Below are 14,013 nucleotides of genomic sequence, written 5' to 3'. Positions count from 1 at the left end.
ACGCTTGCATAGGCACCACATCACACACCACTTAATCTCCATATTTCCCAATTGAGAAAGGCACCACAACTCACCTAGTCACTCTCACTTCAGAACTATCATTAAACCACTGCAATCTATAGGGTTGAGGATGCTTTGAAGTAGGCAAACTCAATTTCTCAACAAGCTCGCTACTTGCGACATTAGTACAGCTACCCCCATCAATGATGACACTACACACTTTGTTTTTCACAAAGCATCTAGTATGAAACAAATTTTTCCTTTGATTTTCTTCCTCTTCCTTTTGTTGCACATTCAACACTCTCCTAGTCACCAACAACTCTCCAACGACTGCCTTATATCCCTCGTCATCGGGATCCTCCAACGCAGGCATATCATCATAATTCTTCTCCTCACTCTCCGATTCAACCTCACCACCATCATTCACAATCATTATTTTTTTGTTAGGATACTGACTAGCAATATGACCAAGACCTTGACATCTAAAGCATTTAATATCCCTAGAACGATTATTGGGAGTTTCAAATTTACCTTGCACTCCTTGCTTTGGTGTTTCCTGCTTGGTGTCAAATTTTGGTTTGGACACCGGCTTGACATCCTCTCGTTTGCCAATGTTTGGACGCCAAGGTGTAGTAGTTCCTCCACCCGAGGACACTCGACCAATGCCTCTCCTTTTAAGCTGTAGCTCCACTTTCATAGCTAATTGTACCATCTCTTCAAGATCCACACAATGTCGTAGCTCCACTTGGTCGTGAATATCTCTATTCAAACCACACAGAAATTGAGCCACTGTTGCCTCACTATCCTCCTCAATGTTAGCCCGGATCATAGTAATCTCCAACTCCTTGTAGTAATCTTCTACACTTCTCGAGCCTTGCTTCAAATTCTGCAATCGCTTAAACATATCACGATAATAGTAATTAGGAACAAACCTTTTCTTCATTATTTGCTTCATCTCCTCCCATGTTTTAATAGGCCTCTCACGATTTTTCCTCCTAGATGTAGTCAGTTGATCCCACCAAATTAGAGCATAATCCACAAAATCAACAACCGCTAACTTTATTTTTTTCGAATCGTTGTAGTTGTGGCAGTCAAACACCGACTCCACTCTCATCTCCCACTCCAAATAAGCCTCTGGATCAGATTTCCCATTAAACGATGGAATTTTCATCTTAATCCCATTAATATTCCCATCTTCTCTACCCCCTTCAGTATACCTCCCTCGCATTGCTTCTCTTCTATTTCTTCCATCCTCTTGACCTCGCCTATTCCTACCCGAATTCTCACCAAAACTCTCATCATCCTCACTAACTTCAAGTTTACTTATCCTTTCATGCATTGTTTCCAACTCCGCTCTCATTGCTTCCCTTATCATTGTACTCAAATCTTCCTTTGAAAAATTTTGACTATTTGAACTCATCGTACCTGCAAGAAAAAAGTTAGTAATAAAATTCCTCACACAAGTTCTCACAAGTCCCTCCAAACGAATTCACTCAATCACTCTTTTTTTTTTTACTCAAAATATATGTAGAACGGCTTATGCTTTGGGAATGATGTATCAAACTCTCAAGTGCACAACTTTTAAACGCTTGAAGATCGACTCTCGAAGATTGACAAAAACAAGAAGAAGAAAGTTATGGAATTGAATTTTTTTTTTTTTGACTTGCACCCAAGGATGAACAAGGACAACAATTGACCACAAGTTATCTTGCTACTTCAATATTTCTCTTTTTTTTTTTTGAAGCTTTCGATCCTTTCTATTTTTTTTTTGATCGATTTTTTTTTTGATTTATAACTTGTAGCACAAGACACGAGGCTTGGATAACAAGTTTGACAGGATGAAGAATGAAAGATGAAGAACAAGAACACGAAGAAAAGATATAGATGAAGATAGATACTTACTTGATTCAAAACCTTGGCTTTGATACCAAATGATATGAATTCTTAATGTATGGAAGGCAAAAACAACTATATTAAAATCGTACCCTCAATCCAATAACAAAAGAAATCAAGAAATTTGCCCAATCTTGAAACAAGTAAAAAGTTTTGGGTTAACCACCTCTAGCTTACAACGAAACTAGCAACAGTAACCACGAAAAAAAACAATTGATCACAACGGGACCTTCAGAATGTTAGAGTGCGCGGCGTTCAGATCAAACAAGATTGATACCCGGTGCAGCGGAAGTTTAAAATTTTATTATATGGAACGATTCCATATTGGGTATCAAATCTTTACGATTAAATTGTGTGTGTAAAAATTTAAATAACTATTATAAAATTTTTACCTTTAATCTCGAATCGAGATTCTGGACACCAACAGATTTCTCTGCTCTTGTTGTATCTCCCGGGAACCGATGGACGAACAGTTCTTCAATCAGGTCCACGAATAGAGATTTAATCCCTCTGATAGATTGCACTAGAAAATCTATCAGAAGTTTTCTACGAAGAGAGTTAACGAATTTGATCCGTTAAACCAGACTGTAATTCAAAATCACAGGCTGGAATTTTTCTCGAGTAGAGAGAGGGAGAGGGGGCGGCCACTTTAAGAAAAAATAGCTTAGGGTTTTCGAAAATTTTTGTGCCTCTTGTGTGTAATTTCTGTACTGCAATAACTTATTTATAATGCAGGCCACTAACAGCTTAGGGCCCATTAGTCATAAGTTCAAGCCCGACAAGCAAAGCCCGCATGTTCAAAAATTAATATAAAATTCATCGTGACTCCGATTGATAAACCGATTTCACCAATGTGCACAGAAACCATTTCTGCACCTTTTAAAGTCAAGATAAATTTTTCTGAATCCGAATTCAGTGATTTCCAAAAATGGCCATCCCTATGTCATTTTAGGAAATCTTACTCCTCTACTCTTAAATAAGAAGTCCAACTTCTTCGTTCATTAAATTTAACTCTTTAAATTTAACTATCTCAACGGGGATTAAAAATCCATTACACTGTGTGACCCTCAATGGTTCAGGGATACAGCTAGCCGTGGGCTCACAACTCCTTGTGACTCGGAACAACAATTTCCGACTTGCCCATCGAATCATGGTATGAGCGCCTAGCAACATCGCCCCATGATTCCCTAGGTATCACTGATAGTGCCTACAAGAACCAGTAGATTTTGGTTAGCGTACAGTACGGTCCCTTCATCCATATATCCCGATCGAATCAACAACCATTGGTATATCGAAAGTCGCTCGAGATTCGATAACTATGCAATGCATCTTGAAGATCAAATAGTGACATCGCATGCGCTACTAAGAAACCATTTCTTAAATCACATCATGTACTCTGGCCAGAGATTCGTCACACTAATATCTCCTCAGATCGCATAGGATATCCACACTCGCAAGTATGTGGTGAATCCTTGACAACAAAGCATCGACTCCTATATGTGTTGTAACTGTACCCAATCCCGACACCTGATGACCCCAATAGAGTCGGTAAACGAGTCAAAGCACAGTACTAGCATATAGAGTCTCAATGATGTTTCAAGTAATAAGGACTAATGGTGTACAACCAAAACTGCGGACTTTATCCACTCGATAAGTGATAACCACTTAGAAAGTCCGGATAGGGTAGTTCGATCATTCATCATATGAATATCCAGTTGCATGCTTCGAACATCTCTATGTTCCTTACCAATGAAACGTGGTACTCCGCATCGCAAATGCTAGTCTCAAACTCGAGCGATCCTTATCCTTATTATCGGACGGCTCAATCGACTAGGAACAGTTTAGAATATACAGTGACTATAAGATGTGTTTCATGATAGACATCTCCATGTTCTACCACATCTTACATATGTTGGAAAACTGGCGTTCAGATCAGTCGGTATTGATACCCGGTGCAGCGGAAGTTTAAAATTTTGTATGGAACAATTCCATAGTGTGGGTATCAACCGTTTTAACGATTAAATTATATGTGTGTGTAAAATTAAATAACAATTATTAAATTTTACCTTTAATCTCGAATCAAGATTCTGGACACCAACAGATTTAATCTGCTCTTGTTGTCTCTCCCTGGAACTGATGAATATTCTGTCCTTCAATCAGGTCCACGAATGGAGGTTTAATCCCTCTGATAGATTGCACTAGAAAATCTATCAGAAGTTTTCTACGAAGAGAATAAACGAATTTGATTCGCTATTCCAGACTGCAATTCAAAATCACAGACCGGAATTTCTCACGCAGAGAAGGGAGGGGGGCGGCCGAATTTCTTTTGAGAGAGAGCTAGGGTTTTCGATTTTCTGTCTCTCAAATTATGACCAGCTGTCTGTAATTTCTGTACTGCAATAACTTATTTATAATGCAGGCCACTAACATCTTAGGGCCCATTAGTCATAAGTTGAGGCCCGACAAGCAAAGCCCGCATGTTCAGAAATTAATATAAAATTCATCGTGACTCCGATTGATAAACCGATTTTACCAATGTGCACAGAAACCATTTCTGCACATTTTAAAGTCAAGATAAATTTTCCTGAATCCGAATTCAGTGGTTTCCAAAAATGTACATCCCTATGTCATTTTAGGAAATCCTACTCCCTTACTCTTATTTAAGAAGTCCAACTTCTTTATTCATTAAATTTAACTCTTTAAATTTAACTATCTCAACGGGGATTAAAACTCCATTACACTGTGTGACCCTCAATGGTTCAGGGATACAGCTAGCCGTGGGCTCACAACTCCTTGTGACTCGGAACAACAATTTCTGACTTGCCCAACGAATCATGGTAAAGCGCCTAGCAACATCGCCCCATGATTCCCTAGGTATCACTGATAGTGCCTACAAGAACCAGTAAATTTTGGTTAGCGTACAGTACGGTCCCTTCATCCATATATCCCGATCGAATCAACAACCATTGGTATATCGAGAGTCGCTCAAGATTCGATAACTATGCAATACATCTTGAAGATCAAATTAGTGACATCGCATGTGCTACTAAGAAACCATTTCTTAAATCACATCAAGTACTCTGGCCAGAGATTCGTCACACTAATATCTCCTCAGATCGCATAGGATATCCACACTCGCAAGTATGTGGTGAATCCTTGACAACAATGCATCGACTCCTATATGTGTTGTAACTGTACCCAATCCCGACACCTGATGACCCCCATAGAGTCGGTAAACGAGTCAAAGCACAGTACTAGCATATAGAGTCTCCATGATGTTTCAAGTAGTAAGGACTAATGGTGTACAACCAAAATCGCGGACTTAATCCACTCGATAAGTGATAACCACTTGGAAAGTCCGGATAGGGTAGTTCGATTATTCATCCTATGAATATCCATTTGCATGCTTCGAACATCTCCATGTTCCCTACCAATGAAACGTGGTATCCGCATCGCAAATGCTAGTCTCAAACTCGAGCGATCCTTATCCTTATTATCGGACGGCTCAATCGACTTGGAACAGTTTAGAATATACAGTGACTATAAGATGTATTTCATGATAGACATCCCCATGTTCTACCACATCTTACATACACTATAGTATATTCAAGGTCTTTATCAAAACAACAATAGTATATCACAATATAACAATATGAAGAAAGATAAAGTCATTGCCATTAAAAAAAGTGTAAATTATATTAAACAAAAGATTGTTTATACAAAGAGTCATCAAAGCCCTTAGCCACAAGTTGGCTCACTGGGCACCCACTCTTTCAATCTCCCACTTTCCCTATAGCCAACTAGTCATACTACGTAGACCCATTGCTTCGCGATGTTTGTCAAATAATGGTCCTGGCAAGGGCTTAGTAAGTGGATCAGCGATATTGTCTGCAGAGGCCACTCTTTCGACAGTGATGTCTCCTCTTTCCACAATCTCCCGGATGATGTGGTATTTCCTCAGTACGTGTTTGGATCTTTGATGAGACCTTGGTTCCTTTGCCTGAGCAACGGCACCCGTGTTGTCACAGTACACCGGGACTGGACCAACAACTTCAGGAATGACGCCCAACTCTTGGACGAAATTCCTCATCCAAACGGCCTCTTTAGCAGCAGCTGATGCTGCAATGTATTCAGCCTCAGTGGTGGAATCCGCTGTGGTGTCCTGCTTGGAACTCTTCCAAGAGACAGCACCGCCATTGAGCATGAACACAAATCCAGAGGTTGACTTCGAGTCATCCACGTCACTTTGGAAGCTAGAGTCGGTATAGCCTTCCAATTTTAGTTCTCTTCCTCCATATACCATGAACATATTCTTAGTCCTTCGTAAGTACTTAAGAATGTCCTTCACGGCTTTCCAATGCATTTGACCAGGATTAGCTTGATATCTGCTCGTGACACTCAGAGCAAATGCTACATCCGGTCTGGTAGATATCATCCCATACATGATACTACCTATAGCTGACGCATATGGTACATGTGTCATATTCTCCATCTCTGCATCAGTCTTGGGACACATAGACTTGGATAAAGAAACTCCATGACACATGGGTAGATGTCCTCTCTTGGACCCATCCATTGAAAACCGTTTCAATATGGTGTCGATGTAGGTTGATTGAGTGAGTCCTATCATTCTCTTAGATCTATCTCTATAGATCTGTATCCCAAGAATGTAGGATGCCTCACCCAAATCCTTCATCGAGAATCTACCTGATAACCATATCTTTGTTGACTGCAACATCCCTACATCATTCCCAATGAGTAGGATGTCATCAACATAAAGTACTAAGAATGTCACAGCATCCTTTACTACTTTCTTGTACACGCACGGTTCCTCCGGGTTCTTGATGAAACCAAAATCTTTTATTGTTTCATCAAATTTCTGGTTCCAACTTCTTGATGCTTGTTTTAGACCATAAATTGATCTCTGAAGCTTGCATACCTTATGCTCGCTTCCCATGGATGTGAACCCCTTCGGCTGCTTCATATAGATTTCTTCCTTAATGTCTCCATTAAGAAAAGCAGTCTTCACATCCATTTGCCATATCTCATAGTCATACCATGCAGCTATGGCAATAAGGATTCTTATGGACTTGAACATTGCAACTGGTGAAAAGGTTTCATCATAGTCAACTCCTTGTCTTTGAGTGTAACCTTTCGCCACCAATCGCGCCTTGTAGGTCAATACCTTACCATCAGGCCCAAGCTTTCTCTTGTAGATCCATTTACACCCTATTGGAACAATTCCATCAGGAGGATCTACTAAATACCAAACTTGGTTTGTATGCATCGAATCTAATTCTGACTGCATAGCTTCAAGCCATAAATTTGAATCCGCATCAGAAATTGCTTCCTTGAAGTTTCTTGGATCACATCCAATGTCGGGTTCATCTTGATCCCCTTCAAGAAGAAGACCATATCGAATAGGAGGTCTAGAAGTTCTCTCGGATCTTCTAGGTGCAGGCGTGTCCAGCAATGGTTCCTGAGGTGTAGGATCGTTATTTTGTATTTCGGGTTCTTCTCGAACTTCTTCGAGTTCCATCATCTCGCCTTTCTTATCCAATAAGAACTCCTTCTCCAAGAAGGTGGCATTCCTTGAAACAAACACCTTTGTTTCAGCAGGATAATAGAAATAATATCCGATTGAATTCTTCGGATACCCTACAAAATAACATAAGCTGGATCGACTATCCAACTTATCTCCCACTGTCCGCTTCATGTAAGCAGGACATCCCCAAATCCTCAAGTACGAATACTTAGGAGCTTTGCCATTCCATAACTCGTATGGTGTTTTGTTCACTGCTTTAGTGTGGACGTTGTTCAACAACAATAACGCCGTTTCAAGCGCATAGCCCCAAAACAAAGGTGGAAGCTCAGTGAAGCTCATCATGGATCGAACCATGTCCAACAAAGTTCGATTACGACGCTCCGATACACCATTCAGCTGTGGTGTCATAGGAGGAGTCCACTGAGAGAGAATCTCATTCTCTTTCAGATAGTCCAAAAACTCGGTACTCAAGTATTCTCCACCTCGATCCGATCTAAGTGCTTTAATACTTTTACCTAGCTTGTTTTCTACTTCAGCCTTGAATTCTTTGAACTTTTCAAATGCTTCAGACTTATATTTCATTAAATATAAATACCCATACCTTGAATAATCATCAGTAAAGGTAATGAAGTAGGTGTGGCCATATTGAGTCCCAACTCTAAATGGACCACAAACATCTGTATGGATCAAATCCAACAGATTTTGACTACGCTCAGGTTTCCCCTTAAAAGGAGATTTAGTCATTTTTCCTTTTAGGCAGGATTCACAAGTAGGTAGAGAGTTAATATCAGACATATCAAACATGCCCTCTCCCACTAGCTTGTTCATCCTCCTTGAGGAAATATGACCTAGCCTAGCGTGCCAAAGGTTTGCCGGGTTTTGGCTATCGATTTTCCTTTTGTTTGTTGTCGCCGGTTTATCAACATAATTTATTGGAACGTCTTTTAGTTTTAAGTTGTATAGATCGTTTTCAAGTTGTCCATTTCCAATCAAACATTCATTCTTGTAAATATTGCAAATCACATTCACAAAATTGCAAGAATAACCATCTCTATCTAGCATAGAAACAGAAATAATGTTTTTAATTAAATCCGGAACAAATAAAACATCTCTTAAAAATAACTTAAAACCGTTCTGCAAAATTAAACAAACATCTCCAATGGCTGTAGCTTCAACTCTGGAACCATTCCCGAGCCTCAGCTGGGTCTCACCCATTCTAAGCTTGCGACTTCTTGTCATCACCTGCAAATCATTGCAAATGTGAGATCCACATCCGGTATCCAATACCCAAGAAGTAGTATTAAGTGAAATGTTTATTTCAATATAGAACATACCCTTTGCAGTTCCCAACTGCTCTAGATATTCCTTGCAGTTGCGCTTCCAATGACCAACAGATTTAATCTGCTCTTGTTGTCTCTCCCTGGAACTGATGAATATTCTGTCCTTCAATCAGGTCCACGAATGGAGGTTTAATCCCTCTGATAGATTGCACTAGAAAATCTATCAGAAGTTTTCTACGAAGAGAATAAACGAATTTGATTCGCTATTTCAGACTGCAATTCAAAATCACAGACCGGAATTTCTCACGCAGAGAAGGGAGGGGGGCGGCCGAATTTCTTTTGAGAGAGAGCTAGGGTTTTCGATTTTCTGTCTCTCAAATTATGACCAGCTGTCTGTAATTTCTGTACTGCAATAAATTATTTATAATGCAGGCCACTAACACCTTAGGGCCCATTAGTCATAAGTTGAGGCCCGACAAGCAAAGCCCGCATGTTCAGAAATTAATATAAAATTCATCGTGACTCCGATTGATAAACCGATTTTACCAATGTGCACAGAAACCATTTCTGCACATTTTAAAGTCAAGATAAATTTTCCTGAATCCGAATTCAGTGGTTTCCAAAAATGTACATCCCTATGTCATTTTAGGAAATCCTACTCCCTTACTCTTATTTAAGAAGTCCAACTTCTTTATTCATTAAATTTAACTCTTTAAATTTAACTATCTCAACGGGGATTAAAACTCCATTACACTGTGTGACCCTCAATGGTTCAGGGATACAGCTAGCCGTGGGCTCACAACTCCTTGTGACTCGGAACAACGATTTCTGACTTGCCCAACGAATCATGGTAAAGCGCCTAGCAACATCGCCCCATGATTCCCTAGGTATCACTGATAGTGCCTACAAGAACCAGTAGATTTTGGTTAGCGTACAATACGGTCCCTTCATCCATATATCCCGATCGAATCAACAACCATTGGTATATCGAGAGTCGCTCAAGATTCGATAACTATGCAATACATCTTGAAGATCAAATTAGTGACATCGCATGTGCTACTAAGAAACCATTTCTTAAATCACATCAAGTACTCTGGCCAGAGATTCGTCACACTAATATCTCCTCAGATCGCATAGGATATCCACACTCGCAAGTATGTGGTGAATCCTTGACAACAATGCATCGACTCCTATATGTGTTGTAACTGTACCCAATCCCGACACCTGATGACCCCCATAGAGTCGGTAAACGAGTCAAAGCACAGTACTAGCATATAGAGTCTCCATGATGTTTCAAGTAGTAAGGACTAATGGTGTACAACCAAAACCGCGGACTTAATCCACTCGATAAGTGATAACCACTTGGAAAGTCCGGATAGGGTAGTTCGATTATTCATCCTATGAATATCCATTTGCATGCTTCGAACATCTCCATGTTCCCTACCAATGAAACGTGGTACTCCGCATCGCAAATGCTAGTCTCAAACTCGAGCGATCCTTATCCTTATTATCGGACGGCTCAATCGACTAGGAACAGTTTAGAATATACATTGACTATAAGATGTATTTCATGATAGACATCCCCATGTTCTACCACATCTTACATACACTATAGTATATTCAAGGTCTTTATCAAAACAACAATAGTATATCATAATATAACAATATGAAGAAAGATAAAGTCATTGCCATTAAAAAATGTAAATTATATTAAACAAAAGATTGTTTATACAAAGAGTCATCAAAGCCCATAGCCACAAGTTGGCTCACTGGGCACCCACTCTTTCAACATACACTATAGTATATTCAAGGTCTTTATCAAAACAACAATAGTATATCACAATATAACAATATGAAGAAAGATAAAGTCATTGCCATTAAAAAAAGTGTAAATTATATTAAACAAAAGATTGTTTATACAAAGAGTCATCAAAGCCCTTAGCCACAAGTTGGCTCACTGGGCACCCACTCTTTCAATCTCCCACTTTCCCTATAGCCAACTAGTCATACTACGTAGACCCATTGCTTCGCGATGTTTGTCAAATAATGGTCCTGGCAAGGGCTTAGTAAGTGGATCAGCGATATTGTCTGCAGAGGCCACTCTTTCGACAGTGATGTCTCCTCTTTCCACAATCTCCCGGATGATGTGGTATTTCCTCAGTACGTGTTTGGATCTTTGATGAGACCTTGGTTCCTTTGCCTGAGCAACGGCACCCGTGTTGTCACAGTACACCGGGACTGGACCAACAACTTCAGGAATGACGCCCAACTCTTGGACGAAATTCCTCATCCAAACGGCCTCTTTAGCAGCAGCTGATGCTGCAATGTATTCAGCCTCAGTGGTGGAATCCGCTGTGGTGTCCTGCTTGGAACTCTTCCAAGAGACAGCACCGCCATTGAGCATGAACACAAATCCAGAGGTTGACTTCGAGTCATCCACGTCACTTTGGAAGCTAGAGTCGGTATAGCCTTCCAATTTTAGTTCTCTTCCTCCATATACCATGAACATATTCTTAGTCCTTCGTAAGTACTTAAGAATGTCCTTCACGGCTTTCCAATGCATTTGACCAGGATTAGCTTGATATCTGCTCGTGACACTCAGAGCAAATGCTACATCCGGTCTGGTAGATATCATCCCATACATGATACTACCTATGGCTGACGCATATGGTACATGTGCCATTTTCTCTATCTCTTCATCTGTCTTGGGACACATAGACTTGGATAGAGAAACTCCATGACACTTGGGTAGATGTCCTCTCTTGGACCTATCCATTGAAAACCGTTTCAATATGGTGTCGATGTAGGTTGCTTGAGTGAGTCCTATCATTCTCTTAGATCTATCTCTATAGATCTGTATCCCAAGAATATAGGATGCCTCACCCAAATCCTTCATCGAAAATCTACCTGATAACCATATCTTTGTTGACTGCAACATCCCTACATCATTTCCAATGAGTAGGATGTCATCAACATAAAGTACTAAGAATGTCACAGCATCCTTAACTACTTTCTTGTACACGCATGGTTCCTCCGGATTCTTTATGAAACCAAAATCTTTTATTGTTTCATCAAATTTTTGGTTCCAACTTCTTGATGCTTGTTTTAGACCATAAATTGATCTCTGAAGCTTGCATACCTTATGCTCGCTTCCCATGGATGTGAACCCCTCAGGCTGCTTCATATAGATTTCTTCCTTAATGTCTCCATTAAGAAAAGCAGTCTTCACATCCATTTGCCATATCTCATAGTCATACCATGCTGCTATGGCAATAAGGATTCTTATGGACTTGAACATTGCAACTGGTGAAAAGGTTTCATCATAGTCAACTCCTTGTCTTTGAGTATAACCTTTTGCCACCAATCGCGCCTTGTAGGTCAATACCTTACCATCAGGCCCAAGCTTTCTCTTGTAGATCCATTTACACCCTATTGGAACAATTCCATCGGGAGGATCTACTAAAGACCAAACTTGGTTTGTATGCATCGAATCTATTTCCGACTGCATAGCTTCAAGCCATAAATTTGAATCCACATCAGAAATTGCTTCCTTGAAGTTTCTTGGATCACATCCAACATCGGGTTCATCTTGATCCCCTTCAAGAAGAAGACCATATCGAATAGGAGGTCTAGAAGTCCTCTCGGATCTTCTAGGTACAGGCGTGTCTATCAATGGTTCCTGAGGTGTAGGATTGTTATTTTGTATTTCGGGTTCTTCTCGAATTTCTTCGAGTTCCATCATCTCGCCTTTCTTATCCAATAAGAACTCCTTCTCCAAGAAGGTGGCATTCCTCGAAACAAACACCTTTGTTTCAGCAGGATAATAGAAATAATATCCGATTGAATTCTTCGGATACCCTACAAAATAACATAAGCTGGATCGACTATCCAACTTATCTCCCACTGTCCGCTTCACGTAAGCAGGACATCCCCAAATCCTCAAGTACGAATACTTAGGAGCTTTGCCATTCCATAACTCGTATGGTGTTTTGTTCACTGCTTTAGTGTGGACGTTGTTCAACAACAATACCGCCGTTTCAAGCGCATAGCCCCAAAACGAAGGTGGAAGCTCAGTGAAGCTCATCATGGATCGAACCATGTCCAACAAAGTTCGATTACGACGCTCCGATACACCATTCAGCTGTGGTGTCATAGGAGGAGTCCACTGAGAGAGAATCCCATTCTCTTTCAGATAGTCCAAAAACTCGGTACTCAAGTATTCTCCACCTCGATCCGATCTAAGTGCTTTAATACTTTTACCTAGCTTGTTTTCTACTTCAGCCTTGAATTCTTTGAACTTTTCAAATGCTTCAGACTTATATTTCATTAAATATAAATACCCATACCTTGAATAATCATCAGTAAAGGTAATGAAGTAGGTGTGGCCATATTGAGTCCCAACTCTAAATGGACCACAAACATCTGTATGGATCAAATCCAACAGATTTTGACTACGCTCAGGTTTCCCCTTAAAAGGAGATTTAGTCATTTTTCCTTTTAGGCAGGATTCACAAGTAGGTAGAGAGTTAATATCAGACATATCAAACATGCCCTCTCCCACTAGCTTGTTCATCCTCCTTGAGGAAATATGACCTAGCCTAGCGTGCCAAAGGTTTGCCGGGTTTTGGCTATCGATTTTCCTTTTGTTTGTTGTTGCCGGTTTATCAACATAATTTATTGGAACGTCTTTTAGTTTTAAGTTGTATAGATCGTTTTCAAGTTGTCCATTTCCAATCAAACATTCATTCTTGTAAATATTGAAAATCCCATTCACAAAATTGCAAGAATAACCATCTCTATCAAGCATAGAAACAGATATAATGTTTTTAATTAAATCCGGAACAAATAAAACATCTCTTAAAAGTAACTTAAAACCATTCTGCAAAATTAAATAAACATCTCCCACGGCTTTTGCTTCAACTCTGGAACCATTTCCGAGCCTCAGCTGGGTCTCACCCATCCTAAGCCTGCGACTTCTTGTCATCACCTGCAAATCATTGCAAATGTGAGATCCACATCCGGTATCCAATACCCAAGAAGTAGTATTAAGTGAAACATTTATTTCAATATAGAACATACCCTTCGCAGTTCGCAACTGCTCTAGATATTCCTTGCAGTTACGCTTCCAATGACCGGGCTTCTTGCAGTAATGACAAACATCCTTGGATTTTTCATTGTTTGAAGCCTTTGTGTTGTACTTCTTCTCGGGTTCGACTTTCTTGGGTGGGGCAGAACGTTTCTTGCCCTTTGTACTTGGCCCCTTTTTAGCAGAAGAAGAAGAGCCCACCAAGAAAG

Source organism: Henckelia pumila, chromosome 4 (genome assembly GCF_033568475.1).
Source record: "Henckelia pumila isolate YLH828 chromosome 4, ASM3356847v2, whole genome shotgun sequence".
In the NCBI taxonomy this organism is placed as follows: Eukaryota; Viridiplantae; Streptophyta; class Magnoliopsida; order Lamiales; family Gesneriaceae; genus Henckelia; species Henckelia pumila.
Note: the sequence above shows the minus strand (reverse complement) of the source record.